Below are 14,134 nucleotides of genomic sequence, written 5' to 3'. Positions count from 1 at the left end.
ACGGTCATAAGCCAAGATTTTTCAGTGCCATTGTAACTTTGAATGGTTGCTAAATGAACTAAATGAAAAAAAGAACTCCCCCCTCCCCCACAAGGGATTTTCGGGAACTTTTGACATGGAGCAAAGGCCGTTCGCTTTCAACAATGTGCAAAAGAGAAGCATAATTGGCAGGGGAAATTGTGGATCAATTGTATTATAGGAAGTCAGGAGATAACATCCGTTTGGGGATTTTACGCTCAAGTTAAATGAGCAGCTGTGGGTAATGGTCTATTAACAAAGATGTCTGGGGCAGGAGTGAGTAAAAAAAAAAAATCAATACATCAGTCATGGATGCATTCCCCCTCCTTTCTGCCTTCGTTACGTCAGAGGAACAGGCAATACTTAAATACACACTTGTATACACATGTGCACATTTGGGCATGAATGTGCATTTATTTATTTATTGGATTTGTATGCCGCCCCTCTCCGTAGACTCCGTAGTTTGCATGTTCATGCATGCAAACGTTCGTGTCTTCGGAGAGGGGCGGCATACAAATCTGGTAAATAATAATAATTATTAATCTAATCTAATAATTATTATTAATCTAATAAATAATAATGTGCTTTCACACATGCATCTTTCAGTTTGGGCACTTGGCACCCAAAAGGTTGACGAAGCTTTCAGGCACCGAGTGCCCAAACTAAACATGCATGTGTGGATATGCACACATGAGCAAAAGGGACTTGAAGACCAGCTGGCTGGCAGGAGGCTGGGCAACCCAACACTGGCAGTGTGGCAAGAAGTAAGATCTTTTTCTTTCCTGAGCTTCTGTTTCATAGTTTGCAGAGAAACAGAAGCTCATGAAAGAAACGCCACGCAGATTTGACCTGGGGCGACAGCGTGTGGGCCATCAGAGAGGGTTCGGCATGCCACCCCTGGCGCGCACACCATAGGTTCACCATCACAGTCCTAGACCAAGGGGAGGCAAAGTTGGCTCTTCTATGACTTGTGGATTTCAACTCCCAGGATTCCTGAACCAACCATGTTAGCTCAGGAAGTCCACATGTCATAGAAGAGCCAACTTTGCCGACCCCTATCCTAGACCTTTTGTAGCAGAGGAAATATGAATGTCATAAACACAGTTGCAGTTTCACTCAGCAGCTATTTTGCTTAACAACTGACTTATTTTTATTTATTTATTTTGTCCAATACACAATAATACACAATGAAGGTTATAGAGGGTATAGTAGAGAAGAAATATGAGATATAGGAGAGACTATAGGACAGGGGACGGAAGGCACTCTAGTGCGCTTATGTACGCCCCTTACTGACCTCTTAGGAATCTGGAGAGGTCAACTGTGGATAGTCTAAGGGTAAAATGTTGGGGGTTAGGGGATGATACTATAGAGTCTGGTAAGGAGTTCCACGCTTCAACAACCTGATTACTAAAATCATATTTTTTATAGTCAAGTTTGGAGCGGTTAATATTAAGCTTGAATCTGTTGTGTGCTCTTGTGTTGTTGTAATCTTTGACAGGCAGGACATTGCAGCATATGATCTTGTGGGCAATACTTAGATCATGTTTAAGGCATTGTAGTTCTAAGCTACTTGTTGGTCCCAGTTGTATGCAATAAATAAGACCTATGGGTAATGCTATAAAAGACATTACAAATCTTTATTAAATAAATACAATTATAAAGCATTCTAAAACATAACATCATGGAATACGGAATTGATTATTTGAAAAACATAAATATCCACATCCTCATAACACTGGACTATAGTCGTAAACAATGATGCTAATTTCTTGTTTTGGTGCACTACTACGACTGCAAAAACCTGTACAAAGTGCTGATTTATATTATCTGTAGGAGCAGTCTATACTGCAGCTCCTCCCTATTAATATAACATGAGCTCATCCTACAAAGGAGAGTCATGAACCGCAACGTGAAGCAATAGCAGTGGCACAACATAAGGAAAGGGCTTCCAGTCAAAATGAGACAGAGAGATTGCATCTTCTGTTGAAACTTATAGCATTCTTATTCATTATTACTAATCTACTAGTACCTAATAACAACAGAGTTAAAAGGGACCTTGGAGGTCTTCTAGTCCAATCCTCTGCTTGGGCAGGAGACCCTACACTACTTCAGACAAATGGTTATCAAATATCTTAAAAACTTCTAGTGTTCACAATTTCTAGAGACAAGTTGTTCCACTTATCAATTGTTCTGTCAGGAATTTTCTCCTTAGTTCTAAGTTGCTTCTCTCCTTGTTTAGTTCCCACCCATTGCTCCTTGTTCTACCCACAAGTCAGCAATAGGCCACCAATCCCGGTGTTACCGGAACGGGCTTTGCCATCACTGTCATTGGTTCACCATTATGGGTCTAGAACAACTGGGAGCGGCCAGCTTAGTCAGGTAACCGCCGCCAGCTCGTGAATACCACGTCATCTCTGCCAACTCATCATTGCCACGTTGTTGTAGGTCAACTCAACATGGACAAGTCAATATGGAGACAACTTGTCGCAGGAAGCTGGAGGGATGGCAGGGCAGGCAGATGAGCAAGCAGATGGGTAGAGTGAAGAGTAGCCACGATGGTTGGGCACTTCCTGTTTTCACACACACACACACACACAAACACACACACACACACACACACACTGCCACTATCATGTCAAGATTCAAGCTTTTCAGAGTTTGGGCCATTTGGCAGCAGTGAAAAGGTGGCAGCAGGGTGCATCACATTTTCACACACACCCCCACTGTCACTAAATTGAGCTCCACGGGCTTGGGAACTCCAGGAGCTTAAGAACATAAGAAGAGCCATGCTGAATCGGGCCAAAGCCCATTGAGTCCAGCATTCTGTGTCACACAGTGGCCCCCCGATTGTACATGGGTATCTTATTATTTATTTATTATTATTATTTATTATTTATTTATTATTTGGATTTGTATGCCGCCCCTCTCCGAAGACTCGGGGCGGCTAACAACAAGTGAAAAAACAATCCAATACATAATCCAATTAATTAAAATATTAAAAGTTTTAAAAAAACCCTATACTAACATACACACACACAAGCATACCATGCATTCAGCGGGCCCAGGGGGAGGTGTTCAGTTTTCCCATGCCTGACGGCAAAGGTGGGTTTTGAGAAGTTTACGGAAGGCAGGAAGAGTAGGGGCAGTTCTGATCTCCGGGGGGAGTTGGTTCCAGAGAGTCGGTGCCGCCACAGAGAAGGCTCTCCCCCTGGGGCCCGCCAACCGACATTGTTTAGTTGACGGGACCCGGAGGAGGCCCACTCACCTAATTGGTTGCTGGGATTCATGCGGCAGAAGGCGGTCTCGGAGATATTCTGGTCCGATGCCATGAAGGGCTTTAAAGGTCATAACCATCACTTTGAATTGTGACCGGAAACTGATCGGCAGCCAATGCAGAAGGAGAAGGCAAATCCCTCCCTTTCCCTTGACCCCCAACAAATGGTACCCAAGGGAATCCTGCCAGCCTCAACCAACATAGAGATGGCACAGGGACATCCATGTGCCTCTTGCACTGACCCGGGACTGTGAGAAATCGTGACCTCCTTCCCAATAAGATCAGCGGACCTTTGCCAAGTCTGATTTACTGAACTGCACGGACCTAGGACACTGGGATGCCAAATGGTGGGGGCACCTGGTGTCAGAGGCATGGGGGGATTGAAATATCTTCCCCAGGCCTATATAATTTATGTATGGTGTGTTGTGTGCATGTTTTTAAAATTATGGGTTTTTAACTTCGTATTATTAGATTTGTATTGTACATTGTTTCTATCACTGCTGTGAGCCGCCTCGAGTCTACGGAAAGGGGCGGCATACAAATTTAATGAATAAATAAAAATAAATAAACTACCGATACATTTGGCATCCATGAAAGCCTGGTCTGGTGGCAGAGGCAGGGCTGTGAAAAAGGGACGCAACCAGTTGCCCATCCTGCCTGTTGTTTCCACTGAATGGCCTGAACTCCAAACAGCCTTGAGCTCAGTATGATGGTAGTAATGGCAGCATGGGGTGTGAAAAATGGGATGCACGTAGCCGCTGCCACCTTATCGAACATAACATAGTAAGAAATATGCTCTTAATTATTAACAAATAATTAATAGCAAATCATAAGGCTTAATGCTACAGATAGAATAGAATAGAATTTTTATTGGCCAAGTGTGATTGGACACAAGGAATTTGTCTTGGTGCGTATGCTCTCAGCGTACATAAAATAAAATATACATTTGTCAAGAATCATGTGGTACAACACTTAATGATTGTCATAGGGGTCAAATAAGCAATGAAGAAGCAATATTAATAAAAATCTTAGGATATAAGCAACAAGTTAGTCATACAGTCAACAAGGGAGGAAATGGGTGATAGGAATGATGAGAAAAACTAGTAGAATAGAAGTGCAGATTTAGTAGAAAGTCTGACAGTGTTGAGTGAATTATTTGTTTAGTAGAGTGATGGCGTTCGGAAAAAAAGCTGTTCTTGTGTCTAGTTGTCTTGGTGTGCAGTGCTCTGTAGCGACGTTTTGAGGGTAGGAGTTGAAACAATTTGTGTCCAGGATGCGAGGGGTCAGTAAATATTTTCCCTGTCCTCTTTTTGACTCATGCAGTATACAGGTCCTCAATGGAAGGCAGGTTGGCAGCAATTGTTTTTTCTGCAGTTCTGATTCTCCTCTGAAGTCTGTGTCGGTCCTGTTGGGTTGCAGCACCAAACCAGACAGTTATAGAGGTGCAGATGACAGACTCAATGATTCCTCTGTAGAACTGTATCAGCAGCTCTACATTTTATTCAAATACATTGACTCAAGTTTTACTCACCTGTATTTAAAATATCCATCATTAAATAGGGATCGTGTACTAATAAAGGTTAAAAAGGAAAAAAGCATCTAAACAATAAAACAATTGCAGCATTTTCAGTTTCCTTTTGCATTTTCTATTGACAGAATAATAACTAAAAAAAATTGTGATGGCTGTGAACACTTATTTATAACTTTTTTAAAATATTAACTGTAATCTGAAATATGTAATGTTAAACATTTTTGGAAACACTAATTTAGACTTTTTGGATTTAATACAGTTGAAACTAGACTTTATTTCTGCATGCAATATTAACAAATGTTAATGGATCACCCATTACAACTGATCTTATTTCAGCATTTTTAAATTAAATCTTTGCAGACAAATTCCCATTATTAATGATTAGAGGGAACAGCCGTCTCCTGCAACTGAAACCCATCAATTATTGGGAGCAATTCCAACCCTTGCTAAGCTTGCCAAACCCAAGAAACATGCTGCAATCAAATGCAATAGTTGTAATTATGGGAAAGAGCTGAAGAGGAGGTGGCTTTCAAATGAATTTGAAATGGCAGCTGGAAATGCTGTGATCTGTGTGGACTTTGGAGAACGTACTGATTTCGCCCACTGAATGTTCTATATTTTAACGTTTGTTTCAATTGTTGAAATGCAATTGTTGCATTTGTGTATGCAAAGAAAAAAAACTACAATATGCTATAACTTAGTCCTACATTCTGGTAGCAGTTCTGCCTACATGAATACTTCAGCTTCAACGGCAACAATACATGAGCACACAATAGATTCAAACTTAATGTAAACTGCTCCAAACTTGACTGCAGAAAATGCAACTTCAGCAGCAGTGTGATCAATGCCTGGAATGCACTACCTGACTCTGGTTTCTTCCTCAAGAACGTTAACCTTAGACTGTCTACAATCGACCTCACATTCCTCAGAGGTTGTGCCTACCATCCCTGCTCTACTGTCCTAATTTACCTGTTTGCTCATGTTTATGTTTACACCAATATCCACTATCTTGTACATGTTTGATTTGATTTGATTTGATTTATTAGATGTATATGCCGTCCTTCTCCGCAGACTCGGGGCGGCTCACAACAACAACAAAAACAATATATATTAACAAATCTAATAATTAAAAAATCTAAGATAACAATTACACATTTAAAATCTAAAAGCAAGAAACCCCAATATAACAAACATACATACAGTCATATCATGTACTAGAACTACATAGGCAGGGGGAGATGTCTTAGTTCCCCCACGCTTGATGACAGAGATGGGTTTTAAGGAGTTTACAAAAGGCAAGGAGGGTGGGGGCAATTCTAATCTCTGGGGGGAGTTGGTTCCAGAGGGCCGGGGCCGCCACAGAGAAGGCTCTTCCCCTGGGCCCCGCCAAACGACATTGCTTTGTTGACGGGACCTGGAGAAGGCCCACTCTGTGGGACCTAACCGGTCGCTGGGATTCGTGCGGCAGAAGGCGGTCTCGTAGATACCCTGGTCCGGTGCCATGAAGGGCTTTATAGGTCATAACCAACACTTTGAATTCTGACCGGAAACTGATCGGCAACCAATGCAGACTGCGGAGTGTTGGTGTTACATGGGCATTTTTGGGAAAGCCCATGATTGCTCTCGCAGCTGCATTTTGCACGATCTGAAGTTTCCGAACATTTTTCAAAGGTAGCCCCATGTAGAGAGCATTACAGTAGTCGAGCCTCGAGGTGATGAGGGCATGAGTGACTGTGAGCAGTGACTCCCGGTCCAAATAGGGCCGCAATAAATAAAATAAATGAATAAAACTAGTGCAGTTCCAGTTTGGGGCTTCTATATCTGTGAAGATCCTGAAAGTGACATTGGAATAAATGGGAGTCCTATAATTCCTCATTATTCCATTTAACATAATGTTTTTATGATATTTTTATAGTCCAGGGTATGCAGGTACACTTATTTGTTTATTCTAATTAGCTACCCAAGAAGTCTTTTTGACTCCTATTTAGTTTACAATCTTGCAAGATCTTCTTGTGAAACACTAGACAGAAAGCATTAGAGTTACAAGCCTCGAAAAATAATGGTGTTTTGTTTGGCATATAATATTAATGAATGCTAACTCAAGTTTTAAAAGCAGAAGAGGTCCAGCTGATTGCATCCCATGATGCTGATGGGCTGATCTAATGTGATGACTTGGTTTTATGCGCTGTAGGAATTAAGAGTTTGCCGTTCCATTTCTATCAGGAAATATTGTATTGAGTCGGCATAGGGCAGGGAAAAAAATGGTGGGACTTAGGGAAACTGAGAGAAAGAAAATGCAAAGACAACAGTGAAGGAGCAGAGCGTATCAATGAAAAAGGAAATAGTGGGAAATAAGGTTGCTGGCTAGCATGTGGCGGTAAGTAACTGAAGCAAGGAACAGCTAGTAAATGAACTGAAGAACCTCATGGCGAGAGAGAGACAAGAATACTACAGAGACTGCCCCAGAAATAGTTCCAAAAGGAAGCCAATCAAATATAGTGATGACCTGAAGGAAAACATAAGAGATGAAAGATAAATGGACCAAAAGCTGCATTGCTACTTATGTGAGTAGTGGATAAGAAAAGGAAACATAAGTAGAATGTAGCGACTATGGAATGTTGTGATTGCAGTTTCTTTGTAGCACTGGAAGTTAATGTGGCTCCAAAATCTGCCCAGAAGTGCATTTAGAGTTTAGAATTAATCAAGTAATATAGTCTGGGCTTTAAGGATAATCAAGATATATCAGAACAAACTTGGCAACTTTAAGACTTGTGGACTTCGACTGCCAGAATTTGGCTGGCTGGAGAATTCTGGAAGTTAAAGTCTACAAGTCTTAAAGTTACAAGTTGGGGACCCTTGTGATAAATGTATTAAAAACCTTGGAATGTGGAATATCTCCATTCAGGGTTTCAGACAGTCCACAGACCTTCTTTTCCTTCACAATTCCTCATTTGGGGCTGGGTATCTCTCAGTCAGACAATCTCTATCAGCCCATTCCACCTCTGCAATGGAGAAAATGGAAGAGTTAGGTACGTTCAGCTTCTTGAGTTATGAAGAAAAATGATCAAGGTAGGACATATTTCAGGTTCTGCAAATCTTTATGCTTCTTCTTTTTGTATAAGGATACCATCATTTTCACTACATAAAAATCCATACTCACATATATACCAGTTTGTGGGTTGCAACTGGTTCACACCAGTTTGGACCAGTAGTAGTGGCAATGGCAGGAGGCTCCACTAACCCACCCGGATGTCATCAGACAATCTGTGCATGCACAGAAGGTTCTGTTTATGCGCAGAAGCACCTCATGTGCACATTCATGGTTCCAAACCGGTAGTGAAGGTAAGGCTTCACTCCATAATGATGAGAACAAAAGCAGCACCTATATGCACAACTCCTGGGAAGTACAGTGATACCTTGTCTTACAAACTTAATTGGTTCTGGGATGAGGTTCTTAAGGTGAAAGGTTTGTAAGACAAAACAATGTTTCCCATAGGAATCAATGGAAAAACGATTAATGCGTGCAAGCCCAAAATTCACCCCTTTTGCCAGCCAAAGCGCACGTTTTGCACTGCTGGGATTCCCCTGAGGCTCCCCTCCATGGGAAAACCCACCTCCAGACTTCTGTGTTTTTGCGATGCTGCAGGGGAATCCCAGCATCGCAAAAAGAAGCACTTCTCTGGCAATGGAAGTCCGGAGGTGGGGTTTCCCAGCAAAGGGAGCATCAATGAAATCGCAGCATCGCAAAAACACCAAAGTCCTCAAAACCCCACCTCCGCACCTGTTTTTTTGCGATGCTGTGATTACACAGAGGCTCCCCTCGCTGGGATACCCCACCACCGGACTTCTGTTGCCAGCGAAGCGCCTGTTTTTGCACTGCTGGGATTACCCTGCTGGGATTCCCCTGCAGCATCACAAAAGTACAGAAGTTCGGAGGTGGGGTTTCCCATGGAGGGGAGCCTCAGGGGAATCCCATAAGCACAAAGACGGGTGCTTCGCTGGCAACAAAAATCCGGAGGCGGGGCATCCCAATGGCGGCAGTGGGTTTGTAAGGTGAAAACAGTTTGTGAGAAGAGGCAAAAAAATCTTAAACCCCGGGTTTGTATCTTGAAAAGTTTGCATGACGAAGCGTTTGTAAGACAAGGTATCACTGTATACTATATTGAGCTCAGAAGACTTATTTCTAAAAAGTAATGCTCTGAAATGTTATACAGTATTTTTGCTGTAAACAAGGAGCATCAGCATTATCCTCTCCAATTCCTATTTCATCAACGCTGTTAAAGGATCAAATGTCAGTAGTATGATGAGACATTCATAAACTTGCTCATTTGCTAGTGGGATGTGTGCTGCCATCTCAACCCAATCCAAAAGAGGGGGGGGGGGGAGAACAAAGAAACAGACTGCTTTCTGCCATCAATATTCAAAAATCAGTAGAAAAGTGCTGAATCATCTAGGAAACTCATCACCCATCTACAGATTTGCAGAGGCTAAAAAGGCTAATTTGCTTGAGAAATAGCTGCACTAAAATTTGTTAGGAAACAATATTTCTCAGAGAATAAAAAATTTCCAAGGTTTCTTAGCACATTATATGGAGTCAATTCAATAATGCAAAATGTATTTGTGTATCTGTTTTGTAAATGCTAGGTATGTATCAATATCTTTCCCCAAGGCTCCTCTTATATTTTCCACTACTCACTCTCTCTGTTAACATTCATTGTCTCTGCTGAAATAAACTTCAGTCTACAAAAGCTAAAGCTATGCTAAATTTCAGACTTTAAACTTTAAAAGTCTATACCATTTTTAATGATCTGTGCAGGATGACCCTTCCTAAAGTTTGGCCATTACAGTATTTGAGAAGTTTGATCCCTTTGGTGTTTGAGGACTGAAGTTTGTTTCAGAATGAAAAGAAGAGTTCATCTAGTGAAGTCAAGAGCACTTAATAGCATTCTAGGAAGGATTTGCCAACTAGTGTAAAGGTATATCAGCTTTAAGTAGAGCATGTGACTCTGTTTCAATGCATTTGAGAAATCATGCAGCACTTTCCCTGTTTAGGAAGAAATAGAAGAATTTGTGTTCATCAGTGAACAAATTATGGGGCACACTTGTCATGGCAGCACTTGGGAGTTTTTTCGTGGGCATTTGATTCAGAGACACCCAAGTTTTCTGGCCATCCAGGAGTGAATTCAAAAATTTCCCCTACAGGTTCTGTGAGCATGGCAGGGGAAGGATATTGCAAAATCTCCATTCCCTCCCCACTCCTGGGGAAAGGATACTGTAAAATCCCCATTCCCTCCCCACTCCAGGGGGAGGATACTACAAAATCCCCATTCCCTCCCCACTCCAGAAGAAGGATACTGCAAAATCCCCATTCCCTCCCCACTCCTGGGGAAAGGATACTGCAAAATCTCCATTCCCTTCCCACTCCAGGGGAAAGGATACTGCAAAATCTCCATTCCCTCCCCACTCCAGGGGAAGGATACTGCAAAATACCCATTCCCTCCCCACTCCTGGGGAAAGGATACTGCAAAATCCCCATTCCCTCGCCACTCCTGGGGAAGGATACTGCAAAATCTCCATTCCCTCCCCACTCCAGGGGAAGGATACTGCAAAATCTCCATTCCCTCCCCACTCCAGGGGAAGGATACTGCAAAATCTCCATTCCCTCCCCACTCCTGGGGAAAGGATACTGCAAAATCTCCATTCCCTCCCCACTCCTGGGGAAAGGATACTGCAAAATCTCCATTCCCTTCCCACTCCAGGGGAAGGATACTGCAAAATCCCCATTCCCTCCCCACTCCAGGGGAAGGATACTGCAAAATCTCCATTCTCTCCACACTCCCGGGGAAAGGATACTGCAAAATCTCCATTCCCTCCCCACTCCAGGGGAAGGATACTGCAAAATCCCCATTCCCTCCCCACTCCAGGGGAAGGATACTGCAAAATCCCCATTCCCTCCCCACTCCAGGGGAAGGATACTGCAAAATCTCCATTCCCTCCCCACTCCTGTGGAAAGGATACTGCAAAATCTCCATTCCCTCCTCACTCCAGGGGAAGGATACTGCAAAATCCCCATTCCCTCCCCACTCCAGGGGAAGGATACTGCAAAATACCCATTCCCTCCCCACTCCTGGGGAAAGGATACCGCAAAATCTCCCTTCCCTTCCCACTCCAGGGGAAGGATACTGCAAAATCTCCATTCCCTCCCCACTCCTGGGGAAAGGATACTGCAAAATCTCCATTCCCTTCCCACTCCAGGGGAAGGATACTGCAAAATCTCCATTCCCTTCCCACTCCAGGGGAAGGATACTGCAAAATCTCCATTCCCTCCCCACTCCAGGGGAAGGATACTGCAAAATACCCATTCCCTCCCCACTCCTGGGGAAAGGATACTGCAAAATCTCCATTCCCTCCCCACTCCTGGGGAAAGGATACTGCAAAATCTCCATTCCCTTCCCACTCCAGGGGAAAGGATACTGCAAAATCTCCATTCCCTCCCCACTCCAGGGGAAGGATACTGCAAAATCCCCATTCCCTCCCCACTCCTGGGGAAAGGATACTGCAAAATCCCCATTCCCTCCCCACTCCTGGGGAAAGGATACTGCAAAATACCCATTCCCACCCAACTCTGCCAGTTGTGGCAATTTGTCTGTTCTCCCAAGTACTCAATTCCACTGCCGGTTCTGCAGAACCTGCTGAATTTCACATCTGATCCAGAGCCAAGAATGTGATATTTTCCTCTCTAACGATCTGAACGATTTTCTCCCCCTTTCTAATTAAGAAACTGAATCAAACGGCTAAAAAAGAATGCTTAAAAAAAAGAAAACTGTAAGAATCCCGATGAAGGGCTGTGTATTTATACTTATAACATTTCGTGGACTATTTATATGCTTTACACGCCTTTCGTAAGCCTGGGCTGACTCATCCACGTTCCTCAGCAACGGCCCTTCCTCCTTTTTCAGGATAGACCTCTTGTGAGTGTCAAGGGGAATGCCAGCTCCTTTTTTCCCTGGAAAGAGAAAAGACCCCTCAGGAACCCCTGAGTCCTTTGAGAAGGGCGGCATAGAAGCCTAATTAATAAATTAAAATAAATAATAAATTTCCCCCTAGAGCAGTGATTTTCAACCTTTTTTGAGCTGCGGCACATTTTTTACATTTACAAAATCCTGGGACACACCACCAACCAAAATGACACTCTAAGACAGTATATATTATACATAATATCCCCCCCCCCCTTGTGTGTTTGTATACAAACTTTAAAACCATTTCCAAAAACAGGTAAGGGCTGGGGTTTTTCTCTCTCTTATTCTTTGGGTGCTTTTTATCATATGCTTTAAATCAAGAGTCATTTCTCTCTTTTGTTTCTCTTTCTTTCCTCTCATCCTCTGCCTCAATCATTTTCTCATTTCTCTCTCTCCTTCTCTCTCTCTCTTTCTTTCTCTCTCTCTCTCGCTTTCTCTCACACACACGCTCTCCCACTTTCGTTCTCTCTTGCTTTCTTTCTCTCTTTCTCTCTTGCTTTTTCTCTCTCTTGCTTTCTCTCTCTCACTTTTTTCTTTCTCTTGCTTTCTTTATCTCTCTCTTTCTCTCTCTCTCTCACTCTCTTTCTCTCGCTCTTGCTTTCTTTCTCTCTCTCTCTCTCTTTCTCTCTCCCCTCTTGCGGCACACCTGACCATGTTCCACCGCACACTAGTGTGCCGCGGCACACTGGTTGAAAAACACTGCCCTAGAGGAACTTTCCCCCCACAACTCCGCTGATCCAGAGAAGAGTTGGTTGCCCTTTTGCAGGAAAGCTTCTGAAGGATATGCACTGCTCAAAAAATATATAGGGAACACATCCTAGATCTGAATGAATGAAATAATCTCATTCTCATACAGAATGAATGTTCTGTACAAAGCTGAATGTGCTCAACAGCATGAGAAATTGACTGTCAACCAGTGTGGCTTCCTAAGTGGACAGTTCGATTGCACAGAAGTTTGATTTACTTGGAGTTATATTGTGTTGTTTAATTGTTCCTTTTATTTTTTTTGAGCAGTATATTATTGTCGGCGGCGACAATAATAATAATAATAAACCCCGAGTTTGTGTTGCACGAAGAGACGGGTGTTTCCCGAGCAAGGGAAAGAAGGTCAGAAGCGAGCAGTCGCCGCGGCTTTTCGTCGGGGCTGCCTCAGATGGCAGCTTCCAAGTCGCCAGTCCCGAGGAAATACGTTGCCAACCCGGTTAAATTTGTGGTTCTTTTTGTCACACAGCAGCACAGGGCAACCTTAAAGCCACAAGTTTCTTGCTGTGAGCCGTCCTGGCGGGTGCGCGTCACCATCACACACACACACACACACGCCGGATCGTACAGCACAGGAATGTCACACACCCCACGAATTTTTACCAGGTTGTGTGGAGAGAGGAAGGGCCCGGTGCCAAACCCCCGGAGCGTCATGGCGGACTGTCAGGAAAGCAACTGAGGGGATTTCCCGCACCCAACCCACCTGGGAGATGGTGGGATGGGCGGTTCCCGTCAGGGCTGTCAGCCCCGCGGGGTTGAGAAAAAGCCCACACCCGGCAGGATCTGAGGGGAAAGGGGAAAAAAAACCCGGCTTAATCGCCGCAATCAAGGTGGACTTCGCCTCGTTAGCCTAAACCACAATGACTGGCTAATCTGGGTTTGTGAGGGGACGTCTCAGGCGAATGTTCACTATTATGTTCACATTAAGTGTTGTACCTCATGTTTCTTGACAAATCTATATTTTATTTTATGTACACTGAGAGCATATGCACCGAGACAAATTCCTTGTGTGTCCAATCACACTTGGCCAATAAAGAATTCTATCTATCTTTTGTCCTGTAGCCTTTAAGGAAAAAGCCGCAAAGTTAGAATGGGTTGACAGGCTTGTTTAACTCGGTTTCTTGGACTGGGTTTTTGTGGGGCTTTTTTTTTTGGTAAACTTTCTCAAATGAGTTCCGTCTGCCACGTAGTACACATAAAAACACTTCAACTTTTACGGGAAAAGCGGATATCCCCCCCTCCCCCCCACACACAACGCCTCCTTGAGAAACGGAACGGAAAAAAATCGGCTTCGCGCCAAATTCCAAACGCCACGTGAGAGAACCCCCCATCCCCCACAACCCAGGGGAAAGGGGGGGGGACGCTCACGCACGTCTCCCGAAGGCGCTGACGTCACGAACCCCCTCCGTCCCTCGCGCCCGCAGTCCCCCTTTCCGAGCGGTCCGCGTTGGGGCGTCCGCAGAACCCGCGCGCGCCTCGCCACAGCCGCTCCGTCCGTCCTCCTCCACCACCCCAACCCCGCCCCTCCCT

The 14,134-nt window shown here is 43.8% G+C and overlaps 1 long non-coding RNA gene across 4 annotated transcripts; it reads right to left on the bottom strand.

Annotated features, from left to right (window-relative positions):
- Nucleotides 1–1,628: 1,628 nt before the first annotated feature.
- LOC139169332 (uncharacterized) lies at nt 1,629–14,118 on the bottom strand. Of its 4 annotated transcripts, XR_011559449.1 has the most exons (5): nt 13,977–14,118; nt 11,721–11,829; nt 7,702–7,825; nt 3,407–4,697; nt 1,629–2,879 (listed from the first exon to the last, which is right to left on the bottom strand). It is a non-coding gene; the product is annotated as an uncharacterized lncRNA (long non-coding RNA). The 4 variants fall into 4 exon arrangements; XR_011559450.1 differs by lacking the exon at nt 11,721–11,829 and having other exon boundaries at nt 13,977–14,110; XR_011559451.1 differs by lacking the exon at nt 13,977–14,118 and having other exon boundaries at nt 11,721–12,232.
- Between the last annotated feature and the right edge of the window lie 16 nt (nt 14,119–14,134).

The sequence above is a fragment of the Erythrolamprus reginae genome, chromosome 6 (assembly GCF_031021105.1).
Source record: "Erythrolamprus reginae isolate rEryReg1 chromosome 6, rEryReg1.hap1, whole genome shotgun sequence".
Classification (NCBI taxonomy): domain Eukaryota; kingdom Metazoa; phylum Chordata; class Lepidosauria; order Squamata; family Dipsadidae; genus Erythrolamprus; species Erythrolamprus reginae.
Note: the sequence above shows the minus strand (reverse complement) of the source record. Positions and strands in the feature narration are given on the sequence as shown.